Source organism: Ochlerotatus camptorhynchus, unplaced genomic scaffold, assembly GCF_037179485.1.
Source record: "Ochlerotatus camptorhynchus isolate MF236.1 unplaced genomic scaffold, CSIRO-AGI_Acam_v1.1 ptg000182l, whole genome shotgun sequence".
Taxonomy (NCBI): Eukaryota; Metazoa; Arthropoda; class Insecta; order Diptera; family Culicidae; genus Ochlerotatus; species Ochlerotatus camptorhynchus.
Window position 1 is genome coordinate 1,389,150 of NW_027040672.1, and position 16,622 is coordinate 1,405,771.

General features: G+C 36.5%; 1 protein-coding gene across 2 annotated transcripts in view; it reads left to right on the forward strand.

Annotated features, from left to right (window-relative positions):
• LOC135702038 (uncharacterized) overlaps positions 1–16,622 on the forward strand; it is a 225,010-nt gene that overhangs the window by 112,441 nt on the left and 95,947 nt on the right. For both annotated transcript variants that reach the window (XM_065223009.1, XM_065223010.1), the window contains exon 2: positions 10,818–11,072. The gene's annotated coding sequence lies outside the window, so the exon portion shown is untranslated. The remainder of the gene's footprint in view (positions 1–10,817; positions 11,073–16,622) is intronic.

Sequence of the window (16,622 nt, forward strand, 5' to 3'; positions counted from 1 at the left end):
AAATTAAAATCGAGGCAGACGAGAACCGAGCCATGGACGTTGATATTAGCGGCACTGGTGGTAAGCTGATTGCATATCATCCCAAAAGGCTTGGGTTCAATCCCAGTTGGCGCCGCCGGGATTTTTTGACTCCATAACGTCGGTAGCATTGGAACTCAGTACGGAAAACAAGGTCGACGGAAAACAAATCAAGGACAGGACGTTGAAATTACGGGCACCGTGTGATGACCACTCGTCTTTCACCGCTTGGGAAAATAAAATGGTTAAAGACGTATAAGAGCAACCGAAAATCATTCATAAGACACGCTTATGAAATTCATATGTGTTGTTCGAGCCTTATGAAATTCTTAAGTCTATGTGTCTCAGTGTACTAACTGACGAATAATAAACGATTTTTTGATGCCAGAATATCATAATTTGTTATTTAAAAGGTTCCAATCCAATATCTCTTTAAGGTGTTATTGTCTTAAAACTGAAATATCACGTTTTGTTATTTTGGCATTTATTTAATATTTTACAAAGTATTTCAATAGCTGAATAGTATCTAAACAAGGTTTTATTCCACAAGCATACCAAAATTAGCCATCATACCACATTAAGATATTCATATGTTATCGGATAGTTATCGGTTCTTGCTTGGGTTGCCCCTTTTTTGTCACATTGTACTGCGAATGTGTGTTTTCCGTAGTTCATATAGCATAAAGGAAACGGTTATAGGCATCAGAAAAGCAGCATTTTGAAACTACCTTAGGGGCGGATCCATTAAGTACGTCACTGTCTAAGATGAGATAAAGGTAATCTGTGACAAGCAGTTCATAAGATGTGAGAAAAACGAGTCGAAAGGGGCGCGGAGGTATTAATTATTTTTGAATTTCGCGTGACGTACTTAGTGCATGCTCCCTAACCGGCAGTACGGTGTAACTGAATATGACACCCAGGGGATAATCGAATTGTTTGTCGTGAAATTGTGCTCCATTAGCAAAAAAATATGTGTACATAGCACACGACGCTGCCAGGCGGCGAGGTAAGAATATGAAAAGCTTCCGATGATCTCAAAAGGCTACGACTAAAGTCAATCGATTCGTCCGGCGGCTGGTGGACGATGAAAAAATGTTATTCCACGGTCGGTATGTTTTATTTTCTCTAGTGGACAGCCGCTCTGGGACAATTTTTCATATTTTTTTATCGACTTTTAAATGTTTTATTGTTTTTGCGAATGTTATTCCTTGGAGCCGGGGGTTCAATTTAGGGACTGGCATCGCTTTGCCTGTATACACTTTTAAACGAATTGTTTGGTATCTTATTCTTTATGTATTTTGACAATCAATTCGACAATCTATAAATATTACCATTCGCAAAATCAGAAACGGGAAAAAAGCATGCGAAAAACTTTAAATCAAACTCTTTACTGGAGAAGGAAGATGCTCTACGGTGGACTAAAGATCAAGCACTTCTCGTGCAAGAGGGATTATTCTGCAAAAACTTCATCCCGATCTGGTGGTCGATGGTCAACGACTTGAATGTGAACAGAAAATGTTGAACATCGAACAGATTTCTGGTTGATCAATTTGCCATTCAAGTGAGTTGAACCGTTGAACTCCGTATTGAATCGACCTGTCAACGGTAAAGCCCTCTATATCGGACGTCTGCTAAAAGCTGTTCCAATCAAGCTGTCAAAATGCACTGCTTTGTTTTATTAAAAAACACATTTCTTCAGACTGCAACCTGAAGTCATCCATATTAGTTCAACAACTCCAGCCATTGTTGTGACATTAAGACCTTGGTTTTCATTTCAGCGGGTTTTAGGGAGTAGCTTTCAAATGAAACGATAAGCTTGCCTTATTGTGCTGCTAGACATCAGAAGACTAATTTCTTCTGTTCCTTTTATCTGTACTTTATAATGCATCTTTGATCAATTATATCACTTGAGTTCATTAATGGATCTCCCAGTTAATCAGCATCAAACTTGATCGATCCTAAATCTCCTTTGAAAAGCAAAATCTATTAGATTACTAGACTCTTAACATACAACTGAGAATCATAACTACAACGTCATCAACATAATTTCATCTGTTCACCTAATCTCTACTCGATAATCAACTCAGAGATGTGCCAACCTACTCGGAAGTTGGGTTTTATGGACCCTTAGAGTCCCACATTAGCCGAGGGGGACGACACATCTAAATCTCAATTCTAGGTGCTCAACAAGTCTCACACTAGCTACTCAATTTTCGAAAAATCTTCTTTAATTTTTCGCATCTACTTGCATCGTGCATCATCTTTTTGCAAGAAGTCTTAAGAATCGTCATAAATCTTCTTACTATCTACTCAGCGTGCGCGCAGCTAACCACATCAAAAAACAAATTTTCCTTCATCGTAGAAAGAGTCGCCCCCCTCGACATTAGCTAAGAGGTGTACGGAGGTTGGATTTCGACCTGCCATGATCAGCTCAGGGTTGTGCCAAGCAGCATTGCCAGATTATTTTAAAGCTTATCGGTATCAAAGGTTTTATTAGATCGGTATTTATCCGTATTTACTATTTTAATTAATTTTATATTTTTATCTTTTTTTAAGGCGAAAAATTTAACGTTTAAACTAAGAAGTTAAGGGTGTGACTCTAAGATTTTCGAGGCTAAAAAATCCATTCCAAACCAATCCAAGACGAAATATCAACTTTCTAAACCTACGCATTCCTCACAATCGCTCACAAGTCTTTGCAAGATCTTGCAAAAGCTTGTGGACGCTTGTGAAGGATAGATACACTTTGTAAAGATATATTTTTCTTTGGAGTAGCTTGGACTGTTTATTAAGGAAAATTCTAAGAAAAATCTGAAAAATATTCGGGGAACTTCCTAGAAAAAAAAATGAGAATCTTCTAGGGAAAATTCAAACAAACTTTCGGAAAAAAAAATCGGATGACATATTCAGAGGAACCCAGAAAGGTACTGGAAATCGGAAGAAAATTCTAGGAGTGGCCATTTCCAGGGAAAGCTAGAAGAAGCTTGGAAAAATCTTCCAATAGAAGTCGGAAAAAACCTCCGGTAGAAGATTATGGAGAAAATTAAAATGAAATAAACTTCTTGGCGACTTAGATGATACTTCTGATGCAAGTTTAAACGGATTTCGTGAAAAAAAAATGGAAGAAACTTCCTGGAGAAGCTGGACAAAACTTCTTGAGATAATTTTAAAGAAACTTTTTAAGAAAGTCGGAAGCGTCTTTATAGAAAGTTAGCACAAAATCCCGGGGGAAGTTGGGAAAAAACTGGCGGGAGAAGACGGAACAACCTTTCGAGCAAAACCAGAAGAAGCTCCAGAGGAAAATCGAAATAACTTACGGACGAAGGGGAAAGAAAATTCCAGGGGAAAGTTTTAATAAACTTCTAAAGAAAGATTAAATAAACTTCAGAAAGTTAAAAAAAAACATAAAAGACAAAAGTATTTCCCGATTCTCAGAAATTACCGAGATGAGCCATTAACTGTTTCTCGATTTCTGGGTAGCCAAACACGGCGAAGAAATGGAAACACTAGTCGAAAGAGTATCAAGCATAAGCAAGCATGCATTAAGTACGCCACGTCATTTTAGGGAAGCTCAACCCCTCCCCCTTACCCATTTTGTCACGTTTTTCCTATACCTAATGCATTCCCAAAAAAAACAATTTGAGCTGATTAAAAGCTGAATAAGCTATTTTTTAGTCCTTATTCAGCATTCAATGTTAGTTCGGTTGCTTGTCACACATTAGTTAATCCGCTCCCCCCTAAGAGCATGACGGACTTAATGGATGCTCTCTAAGATTTTTAAGATGAATTATAAAATCTCTCACAATAGTTTTCTCTAGCATTTGAGCGCAGGCAGGAATTAATAATTGTGATTATTAAAAATCGGTATCAAACGGGATAATCAAAATTTATGTATATTAGTATCAAGTTCCTAAAAAGGGTACAAATACCGATAAATCGGTATATCTGGTTCCACTGGTGCCAACCCAGTCGAAGCTTGGGCCTTAATGTCAATTTTAAGCCACACGGAGCTTAGTTTAGATTTGTTTTAGCCCACACAAAGTTCTAGTAGCCCCTCGAAGCTTTTTTCGATTTAATTATTTGAGATTTTTATTAGTTGCAATTTCTAACCACTCATACTTCTTATCAGTGTTAAGTTCATGCTATTCGGATTTCAACTGATTTTAAACTTTTAATTACTTTTTTCTAATTCATTACAATTTGGCATTATTATTGTATTTAAGCCACTCGAAGCTTCATTAAAGCGCGGACAATATGGTACCACAAAAGCTTAATTTAGGTCGATTCAGTAGATATCAGCAGTTAAAAATGATAAGGAAGGCAATATTGATTGATAAACATTATATTTGTTTGCTGTGTACACATTGAAGTGATGAGCGGTGGTAGAAAGGGCACTTATAAATGATCCATTACCACGTTTAAAAACTTGTTACCAGCAAATGAAAACTCACACCACAGACAAACAGACATAACAGATTGAATATTTTTCACTATAAAACATCGTCGCTAAAACACTACCGCTATCTATTGAGTGTACTATGATGGTTAGCACGCTGAATAGGTGGCGGTAGTGTGTAAACGTCAAACGCGAGGAAATTTATTATGCGTGCCACAGGAGGCGGTACCACCAACAAAAAACATTTAAATTTACCGTTAAATGCGTTTTCGATGAACTAGTTGCGAGTGTTATGTCTGTTCTTCTGTGCGCACACTAAACCAACAAATCAAATCCCAAAAAAAAGCGGAGCTTCTGTAAATTTCTACAACTAATCCGCATTTCTGCAAAATTAAATCAATTCTATAGATCTATTGTAAATTTCAATCCCTGACTTGCATTAGCGTCGGTGTATAATGAGTCACGGCAAGAGTTAAGCCAAGTCTACCTATTAAACAGTCAAACCAGCTATCGATCGTGCAAAGTAAACAAACAATACGATGCTATGAAAACTCCACGAAAGGTATTTGCAATAAAATATAAAATATAATCGATGAAATGATTATTAGCACGCTTTAAATTTTCCTTGAATACGATTGGTAATGAACAGTAATGAGAATTTTTTATATTTGTATTTTATTTAATTCGACAAAATCACTTAATGATTAACTACAGCCGCTAATTTGTTTTCCCACTTGAAGTCATTTGAAGTTGATGCAGAAGTCCTCTGTTACCAAGTGAAAGGGAAGGAAGTCTTTCGAAAACCGTGATGCGAGTTCCCCTGACTTCCTCTTGACGTGACTCTTATACACAGACTCTACACGCTAACTTAAAAGTACCAATTAAAGAGTAAAAAAAGACCAATTTTGAAGAAAAGTGGCTTAACTCATGAAATGAGTAAAACAGACTTTACTCATTAATGAGTATTCGATGAATACGTCAAAAAAATACCCTTCTTGTTTCTGTAGATGAGTAAAAAGTACCCATTTTGTTGATTTGTGTTTTGCTTCATGGGGCTGCCTGGCATTAAACCAATTAAATGCTATAAAAAATCCTAAATAATTGAAACACGTCATTCTCTTTCTTGTATATAATCACAATAATTATAATATATCCGAGTTCCGAGGCATAAAGTTGTCCTTGCGAAAGAACACTTTTAGAACTCGGTCCAGTTCACTGCTGGTTGATCCGCAAGAGATGCTGCTCATCGCACAGGTCCATTTTTCCTGTTTAGCCTGAAACGGACCGCATTTTCAAAATACGTGTCATAATTTTCATCATGATTGCTTTTCTAATTCTTACCTCGCAACAACCGGTTCCAAATTCCTAAGCGGAGATTTTTGAAATGGTTTCGGTGAGTATTGTCTCGAATGAAACAGACAATATTCGCTTCGCGAATGATCACAACGCTCACTTATTAAAAACAAAAAGTTAAACGCTTTGGGTCTTCACTTCGTCAGAGATGTGTTGACGTTGATTGGCGCTGACGAGAGCTCTGTAACTCTTTACTCCTATGGAGAAATCTCGTATGTAACTGTCAGTCTATGTGTGAAACATGGCAAACTTTTTCTTATTCTCTCACTCCAACGCTAAAACCCCATAAGGAACTGTCAAAATGTGTGTGAAGAAACGTCACTTCGGGACTGGTGTCAAGGCGAATTGAAAGCATGTGTGTACCCATTCTTTTTTAAAGAAGAAATTTACTCAAATGGGGAAAAAGTGCACGCTTTTCGTTTTTGAAAATACCCATTTTTGGACAGATTTGAATAGCTTCAAAAAATGAGTACAAGATACAAGATATTTTTCATTTAATGGATACTTCCGAGTTAGTGTTTAACTTGCATCTCATTTGTTTTTATTCAACACAGCTGACATGTTGACAAGACGAGGGAAAAGCAAATAGTTTAAAAAAAAAATGCATGAACGAGGGATGCAACGGTTGTAAATTAATGCTTGGAAATATGTATGATAGACGGTGGTAGTGTGCATGCACAATAAGCTTGACGATAGTTTTTGAAGAATTTTCTTCTCAGAGCTATGTCAAGCCACTCAAAAGTCTAAATAGTGCAGGGCCAACATTTCAAAGGGGCGTAGTTGCTTTTGTAAACAATGGCTTTAGCCGTCAATTTCTCGTAAATGAAATCTCACCTCTCCAAAATAACAATGCTAGCTGGTAGAGGAAACATGCCTTTACCTGTTGGTGTCATTATTTTTCATGAGTAGGCTTTTATTCGCAAGAAAGCGACGGCTAAAGCCATTGTTTACAAATGCAATTATGCCCCTTTGAAATGTTGGCACTGAATCAATAAATTTAATCATGAAATGTTATCAATAAGATACTTGTTGCTCTTCAAAGTACTCTTGAGTTTGAATCTTAATAAAGTCTGGAACTTTACAAAAATTCCCTGATTGCTACAACAATGCCCTGATAAATCTAGGATTTTCTAGGTCTTTTAAAATTTCATGCTAATTCCAGGCTTTCCAGGTTATCCAAGCTCCACACAAGCTTCTGGTTGCACCGGGAAAGAAATCAGAATCTGAAGTAAATTAAAATCACATCTAAATTCAAATAATGATCATTAGAACCGAGTAGGTCCCAAGTGCTCCCTGTCCAAAATCTGCCATTAATACAAAAAAATAGAGCACAGACCCACATATTATTCAAAAATTATCTTAATTCTCTTCCCTAAATGTGGAATCTAGCAATTTTGTTGCGATTTTATTTGGACTGAAGGGTCCAATCTCATCATAGATGGATAATTTCAGGTTTGATTAAAATATTAAACGAGACACTTCCTTCAACAACAAAGTGCAATTCAATGAGCAGAAGAAAAATTATAGAAGACAACTTTCACGTAAAATTTTAAATAAAGAAGTTATTATATAAATCAATTTTTTAGGGACACCCTATCTTAAATCATAAATACTACAAAAGAAAAATAATCATAAGCTTAATTATTTTAGTCTCGTCAGAAAAGTTGCGTAAAATTTTGTAATCTGTCAGTTTTTAGTAGGAAATGAAAAGTTAATTATAGTTAGCACCACCCTATTTGCAACCCAACAAACAATTGCCTATTGAAGAAACGACTTTTTGACGATTTTATTCAACTGCATGCTTAATAATACTTGTACTATTTTTAATAATAACTTCTGTTCAGGCTTTGTTCATACAAATGTGGAGAATTTATTCAACCACAACATCGAAATATTTGGTGTTGAATAAGGTATGTCGAGAAGCTTTTATTCTACTTACAAGAGTTGAACAGAGGTTATTTGATCAAATTTTTGATTATTCAGCGTCTATTCGACATCATTACTTCTTTAAACTGCGATGGTATAAAGGTGTATTTAGACGCTTAATTGTCATGTGAAATAATGTTTAATTAGACATTACATTACATTTATTAAACGATTATTCAACTACGGGATAATTAGTCCGAAAATAAGAACGGCACAGAGAGCAGGGTTGCTCTCGTTAGTGATTGTTGTGTTATTATTTCTGTCGTAGCAAGCACCCACCACACAGATACTAGAAAATTTATTTCATACACTAAGGCAAATAGACTTAAGAATTTCATAAGGCTCGACTTATGAACAACATATATGAATTTCATAAGTGTGACTTATGAATGATTTTCGAGTAACATGAGGTAGCTATTATACGCTTTTAATCATTTCATCTTCCCAAGCGTTGAAAGACGAGTGGCCAAACACACGGACTCAACGTCTTTGGTTCGGTTCCAGTCTGCTCCGATTTATTATTATTTTGTCAACATTATTTTTCATAAGGCAAATCAATGAAATTCATACTGATGTCTTGTGGCTAAAAAATTCATATGAATTTCTTATGGAATTCTTACGTTGCTTTGCCTGCGTGTACATACATACATACAACTGTCGTTAGATGGGATTCGAACCATGACCTTCCGATCACCAGCCGCTTGCCTTGCCATCAGCTATCCTAGAATACATCATATGGGTAGCTAAATAAGCAATAAAAGCTTGAATCTGAATACCTATCAACACTCCCAGCCGTAGCTCTAGCTAATTCAAGGAGATGTTAGAATGATTAATTTATTCATAGTTGTTTTACATGCGACCAATGTTACCCCTCCATGTCTCTAATTTCTGGGCTATTCTTTTGGATAGATTGATGATATGGTTGTCGTGAGTGATACGATCTATGTTTACGATTTAAATTAATTAGTCGTAGAAAATAAATAAAAATTAGGGTAGAAGTTGGGACTGAACTCGCGACCTTCTGCTTGGCAATCGTTGGAATCTGTAACCACTATGCGACCAATTTTGTTTTGTTGTTAGCCTGAAACAGTGTTGTGGAGTAATGAATGAATACGCCGTTTGTAAAGCATTTACAAAGCATGCAATTAAAACATGGACGCATAGTTGTATAAGAGCCATTATGCTGACTTTATTCAGCAATATTGTTAAGTAATCTTCATTCCTGGACCGCTCTGTGCACTGTGCACAGTGGTGGGCCTCCTAATCTAATCTAATCTACAGCTAGTTCTTGAAAGCATCGAGGTAAATGATGAGTATACCTCCATCATTAATCTTGTCTATTTGATATATGCTTCACAACGAAGATGCGCCACACATACCATAATGACCAGGCCTATACTGTGCAATATTTAAGGGGGAAGATGATTCAGCTAACATCGGGCCTGTTTAAATCAAATATTTAAAAAAGTTGATCCAGAATCGAATAAATTGATGAAAGGTGGATATCTCGTACCGTGCGTTTCGTTTTTGGTAATCATATGATTGGTTTATCGTTGGAAGCATCTAGGCTAGAAAGGTTAAGTGCTGCTCCATTTTCCTCTGACGGTTGGAACATGAGCCCTAACTCTTGTCCTAGCCTTTTATGGCTCATGGTTATTGTGCCATTACTCGCTTGCTGAAAAGAGAAAACCTCGAAAATGTCATAAATTGTTGAAATTGATTGGTTCAGATAGTTTCTATAAGCTGAATTCATTATTAATAAAGTGCCCAAATACACTTAAATTGTGCATTTTCACTTGGAGGGTGGTTCAAAAAGAACATAATTCTACTAATTTAAAAAAAAAAAGCAATCACAACGTTAATTAACTAACAATACTGTTTATGAATTATTTAAAGATTTTAATTACAACTAAACGTTTCCATACCATTCATTTTAAATCTCTTCCTAAATTAACCATTTTTTTTGCACAGGGCACGACGTAATCGTCCAATAAAATAATTGTGATTAAAATTCATTAACTGGTATTCATTTTATGGACTAAAGAAGTATCTTCAGTGCTCAATGTTCAAGTAATGACTTGAAAAAAATAATAATTAAAATTTGATTTTTAAAGACACTGTGGCCAGTGCTGAGATTTGTCAATGTCATTGACAGACTTTCACGCGATATTGACAAAATTGTTTTTCACATAGTCAATGACAGTGTTGATCATCAAAATCTCATTAATTTTTTCGTCAATGACAAAGATTCACCTGATAACAAAAAGTGTAATATCGTACATTCTGTGTCACATTAAGGTTATCCAAGCAGTTCAGGACGTAGCTGCTTGTTCACATTAACGGCTCCATGACTTTTTCGTCACTGACAGCATTGTCATTGACAATTGACATGGTTTGCCTTGACTGTTAGCTCAAATGGGTGACAAAAGCAGAATTGTCAATATCATCGATTTTGCAGCACTGACAGTGGCTGATTTGATTGTCACTTGAAATCCTTGAAGTCGCCTACTTCTATGTTATTTGCAACATATCATTTTCTGGTAGGCTTTATCCGGACCGATGATCAGCCAAACCCCTAACATGGAGAACAGATGCTCCGATTGTATAAATCAAACCCTCCGAAAAGGGGAGGCCCCCATCAGCCTACGACCAAGGTCTCGCCAAGATAGGTTTAGGTATAGTTTCCCGATCTTTTCTATGTTCACTCGTACCACAGCTGGCACCGCATCGGATCGTAGCTATTCGGTAAGAGCATAAGGAACACTTATTTCATACCTGCAGATTAGCGTATTATCAATTGTAGGTACGTGTTAGCTGTTTACCAGCATGTACTTGTTCACGTTCCGCATACACCGAAGAAGCTACCAAATTCTTATGCATATTACAACAGATAAAACTTCCAAAGTCTACTTAATATGTAATGGGAAACCTACCGTCTTTAAAACGTACAGTAAATTTAATAAATATACACTATACCCTCTGTCCAGACATGATACCATGGCATAAATCAAATCACTATCCAAACACAATTACTCTTACCATTTCTGACTCTTCCAATCTTGACCCAACACCCTCGAAATTCCAACAATCATCCATCAGTTTTGTTACTTTTTCAATTTTCCAGATTCACCCTGCTACCGCATTCCGCCCGAAACAATCTGTTTGGAGGAAAATTATCTGCCGGAGGGACCGACTCGACTGACTATCTGGCTGTCCATCTGGTTGACTGACTGACTGACTGATTTCCGGTCCGGGCAGTCGTTCTTCCAACCCATATCACTGCCTCCCACGCACCAAACCCCTCCTGGTCGGCGACCAGAAACGAACCGCAAAGCTCACAGGAAAACTCGGTCCACCTGGATTGCGTTCAACAGTCGAGGTGAGTAAACCCGTCATTAATCACACACCCGGCAGGCAGGCGGACGAATGGATAAATTCCCTCTTCGGGCCTACCCTTTCGTTTGTTATCGTTTGACTTTACAGTGTATCCAAAAATTGCCCGTACACGTTTCCGAAACACGGTAGTACACTAATTTTACTAAAATTGCCCAAACTTCTTTCTCAGCGAGCCAATCAAGTCCAAAACTCTATACCGATAAATCTTGAATATTTGATCAACCAGCAGCCAACATTTCTGAAATCTTTTCATTTCAAGTGTGCAGCTTTACGGGTAATTTTCCCATGCACTGTATCTGTATGACCGTCGGTTGTCCGAATTGCGTGCATCCCCTAGCCACCTGCAGCCCAAATCCGGCTGTCTAAATATTTAATTGTGACGAATGAATAAGGCCTACCTGTACGGGCCAGATTTTCTTGTTAACTGATAAAATATTTACGAATGGCTTTGGAGTGGTCACAATTGATACCATCCGCATTCCGAGATTTGCGCCACCTTAGTGGCGTTCTGGCTAATCCCACACGCTTACAAAACAATAAGAAAGCAAAACGAAAAGTGCTCTTATGTTAATGCCAAAATACCGAGCAAACGGAAAGTTTCCTAATAATGAAGATAATTAACGTTATGAGCTGATCATAATCATAATGCAAACATTTTCGCCGAAACAAGAGAGGGAAAACGAACCATCTTCACTCGAATTGGACACCGCACCGAAGGAAAATAGAAACAAAGTTTGCTTTCCACCGAATGGCCTCTCGAACTTTTGGCAGATATTTACCCGGGCCCAAAAAGCCATGCGGAATATAAAATGCGCAAGACTAAATAGACCGGCAATAAGCTATGGAGGAGCTATTCCTATTATAACAAAAGTTCTCCTTGTGCAGTGCAAAGCGAGCAAACGTAACACGCGCTCAAGTGCAGCGCTGTGTCCACATTTCATCGTGCACATTCATTCTTGGTCGGAATGATCAGAAGCGGGAAGCTTAAGCAAATTGCATAGAATTTATAACACTCAAACGAATTTTTGTTTATTCGGTGAAGAATATGGTTAGTTTATATTGAATTTTAATTCAACGTAGCAGAGTGGGATTAAGTTGTTTAATATTCGTTGACCCTTAAAGAGATATAGCGGCGTAGTAATACTGAGTGACTCCTGGGCGAGCTATTTGGGTGTCACCCCGTCAATAATGCTTGTTTGCCATAAAAATTGATACTAACCGTTTTCACAATTTAGTAAAAAGACCTCTTCAATCACCATTCATTTTAAAATATTTTTGAAACTAAGCCTATACAATGTTCTTAAATTTCACCCATTATTCTAGTTCACATTTACAAAACCGAAATTTGGAGTTGAGAGGAAATGCTATACTAATATCAACATGAAGCTTTAGTTCGATAATCATTCAACTACACCCAACAGGGGATGCAAGATTTGCTTACATACAATAATGAGGGATTCATAATCGCAGGTTGTTACAGGAGACCGCATGAACGGAGGCTGCTGCGGTCCAATGCCAAAAAATGGAGAAAGTATTAGGGGAAACGCTCCTATAGTTGCGGTACGTTAGTAGCGTTAGGCTCCTATAGTTGTGTACGGAGTCTCCATACACAACTATAGGAACCTAACGCTTCTAACGTACCGCAACTATAGGAGCGTTTACCCTAGTGTATTTTTATTGGAGTGTATTATTAGCGAGATTTAGTGAGTGACATGAATAATGTCGAAAAAAAAAACCCAAAAAGATTGCCGACAGAAGTCGAACGAGGAACGTTGTGATTATCAGACCTGCGCTTTCTCCAATGCTATTTCCATGCTTCGGAATATGGAGTGTTTAAAATTTTAATTGGAATTACTTTGGTAGACAGAATCACTTTTACTTTCACTATTGCACTTTTACTATTGCACTTTCACTATTGCACTTTCACTATCACTTTAAAAAAAAACTATAACAGATACGTATTTCGTTTACTACTTGCAAATTTCTTCAGTGTCTGGTCATAGACTTGAAGAAAAAGCATTACTTCTGCTTCTTATAAACGTGTATAGGTAGTGTGCATATATGTATGTTGTGTTTTCAGGTATGGTGTTTGTCATTAGATCTATGGCTAGACACTGAAGTAGTTTGAAAGTAGTAAACGAAATACGTTTATGCTATAGTTTTTTTTTTTTAAGTGATAGGGAAAGTAAATAGTGAAAGTGAATTAGTGAAAGTGAAAGTGGTACAAAAGTAGTAGAATTAAAAGGAAAAACATCGTAATAAGGTATACAATTATTCTACTAAAATGCTCATCAATCAATTTACATGGATTGATAGTTCCGTTAGAGTATGGCAGCACCGTGTTCGCGAAAATTGTGTATCCTAGCCACGAACACGGAAAAAAATGTATGAGTTGGTTCGTGTCTAATCTATTCCGGGCAAATTATTTTTATCTAGATAACAAATTTCTATGGTTTTTGGCACATGTTCGAGAATATACAAGAATAAGCTTTGTGCATACATTAGTAGAGCGTTAGCCAACGTGCAGCTAGCGAAGCATAAGAGACATATTCCATCGTTTCCATCGCACGCAGCCAGCAAGCCGTGCTTTGGCGAACGCTAATTGAATAAACATTGTAGTCTATGAATTCAGATATCTCAAATATATAAAATTATATGTCCGGCAGACTTCAACCTTTGATTGATAATAAATGGTACATTTCAGAAAGTAAACGACTTTTTGCTAATACTTGCTACTTTTCGAGAAACCGGATCATGATAATCATGGTAATTTTCACTATTTTGGCTAATATTTCGCTTGTATCGACCCAAAATATTGGTAAATCTTCCTAAAAACTTGCAACTTATTTGACTTAAAAGATACACGGCGTTAAAAATGAAGGATTTCTCGTTTGTATGGAAAATAGTACAAAAACGTAAATTTCAGGTCAATTTTACAATATTCACTATATCTTTGTTATTTGAAGACCTAGAACTTTGAGTTCTTGGGCATTTTTATATATTATTTTATGTTCTAGAACTTTGCCCAAGACAGCAAACCTATATCGTGCGAAATAAGAAAGTTAGTATCGCAGCACCATCTATGCGGATGAAATTGGAACTAATTTCCATGACCAGACGAACGTGCATGTTAAACCGAGAAACTTTGCCAAAGACACCAATTCAATATAATGCAAACCCAATGCGCTAGAGGTTTTGTCTTGCTAATTTCGGTATCTGCCCCAGTGTGCATTGGTACTCAGTATGGAAAACAAGATCGACGAAAAACAAATCGAGGAAAAACTAATCAAATGCACACTTCTTTGCCTAGCTCTTAAGATGGATGAGGGGATTCAAGGTATTTCCTCAAATTTATAGGCAAAAGAGTGCGCAAATTTTCGCACTAAATTTTAATGCTGTTATTAGTATAGCATTTGCTCCCAACTCTGAAAACCTTAAACTTCACTTATGAAGTAACAAGGCATTTTGATTAAATATAAAACAACAATTATTTTTGTATTAAAAACGAAACTTATGAACTTAAGTAGATTAAGACAGATACTAAATTTTGCTTTTACTATTTTTGATTTGTCAGGGTAAACTCAACGGCAAACTTTTTTTTGTATATATAAATTAATAAATGACCCATAAAAATATAAACGCTCCTTTAAAAACATCCAAGTGATCCATAAAACCCCGGTAAAAATCCCTAAACAAGTGAGAATGATCCATTAAAAATTTCACTGTGATCTACATTTTATGTAAAATTCAGCAACACAATTGTAAAAATGTACCGCTAAATTTCTAAAGAATGAGCATTGAAATTGTACCAATTACAATGTACATTTTGCAAATGATCCATAAAACGTACAACAATTAACCAGAAACTAACGAAAATGATGATTTATTTTCGTGACGAATGTGGGTGGTAATTTAGGCAAAGGGAAAGAGATTTGAATTTACCTATGTTAAGTTGAAGGTTATCACCCATATTCTTGTTTTCGCTCGATACGTATTTTTAATAAAAAAAATACGGAACAACGGTTCAAACGAAAATGAGAATATGCCTGTAATACGTAGTAAAGGCTGACTAAAAATAAATTGGTAAGAAAAAAAAGACCTGTAATTCGTGATTCAATAAGTTTCAAAAGTCCATAATTGGTTGCTCTACAGTACTTTTATTAAAACTTCAAAGTTACAGCATAAGATGGTTACCATTATCCAGTTCGCACGAAATCTCGAACTTTCCTCTTGATGGAGCCCATCAGCGCCCACACAGTGGAAATGGACACAAAATCAGCGCATTTCTAGACTAACATTTGAAAAATGCGTAATTCCAAAGTTATCATATGGAGAAAATCGCTTCCGAATTTTGATGACCTACAAATTAATCCTATTTCACGACTTTCCATTTTCTGGGTGATTTCAAAAGCTTGGCCTATAGTTAATAGTGTAATTTATCATCACTAAAAATTCAAAAAAAAAGTTTTCTTTGTCGTGAAATTGAGAAGAAAACATCATACGCCCTGATAATTTCTTACATGTTGTTACCCCCCGGATCTTCAACCCTTTGAACTGCCAACACTGGTGATACGCCGTGGAAGTACACCCTCGGGACTATTTGTTGTTCCGCCTTGGTTCTTCGTTCGCAAATTTTGTGAGAGTGGAATTACACCCGGAGATTGTTTTGGTCTTCTTTTTGTACGTTGTTTCCACGCAAAATATCAATCGGATGCATTTCAAATGAATCGGGCGTGACTAGATACTACAGAATCAGTACGTTTGGCATATTAAAACAATATAATTCGTAGTTCTGGTGCAAGGCGTAACAACCAGATGCATCATAGAGTTGATAGTTGGAAAAACGCCATGTAAGAAGAAACGTTTTTGATTATTTGAAGTGATCCCAGACAACCAGAATTCACGTATATTCAAAGTTGTTTCTGTGATATAAAAACATTTATGCAATCGCATAGAATGCAAAAAAAAAGGGCTTATACCTACAAAAGTGGAGGCCATATACGTGCAAATTTTAATTTCTTATTAAACGAGTTGATTTGACATCATATACGATGTAATCTGTCATAACAAAATCAATTTGAAAAGTTTTACGTTGTAATCCGATTTAATTTGTGGTACAGTACGATGGAAAAATGATCCATCGCATATAAGTCAGAAATTTGCATTCTATACGATTTAACTTCAACACAATGCTATATATGTCATACTTATATGCAATGTTGACTTAAACTGTAGTTATTTATGATAATGTCTGTACATTGTAATACGACTTCTGGTTGTCTGGGATATTTTCTTCTACTTTTTCATGTTGATCAAGTATTGTGTGAACTGTTATCTTTATATGTGGCAAAATATGGTTTGTTTACATTTTGGCTCTTCCGCCCCTTTCAAATGTTAGTCTAGATTTCTTCCATTTTGCTGGATGTTCTTGACTGCTCCGTCGCTTCGTCGAAGTCACTGCTTTGAAATTGCCCAGTATTTTTCGATAGGTCGAAATTCTGGGCAATTCGGAAGATTCATTACCTTGGGGACA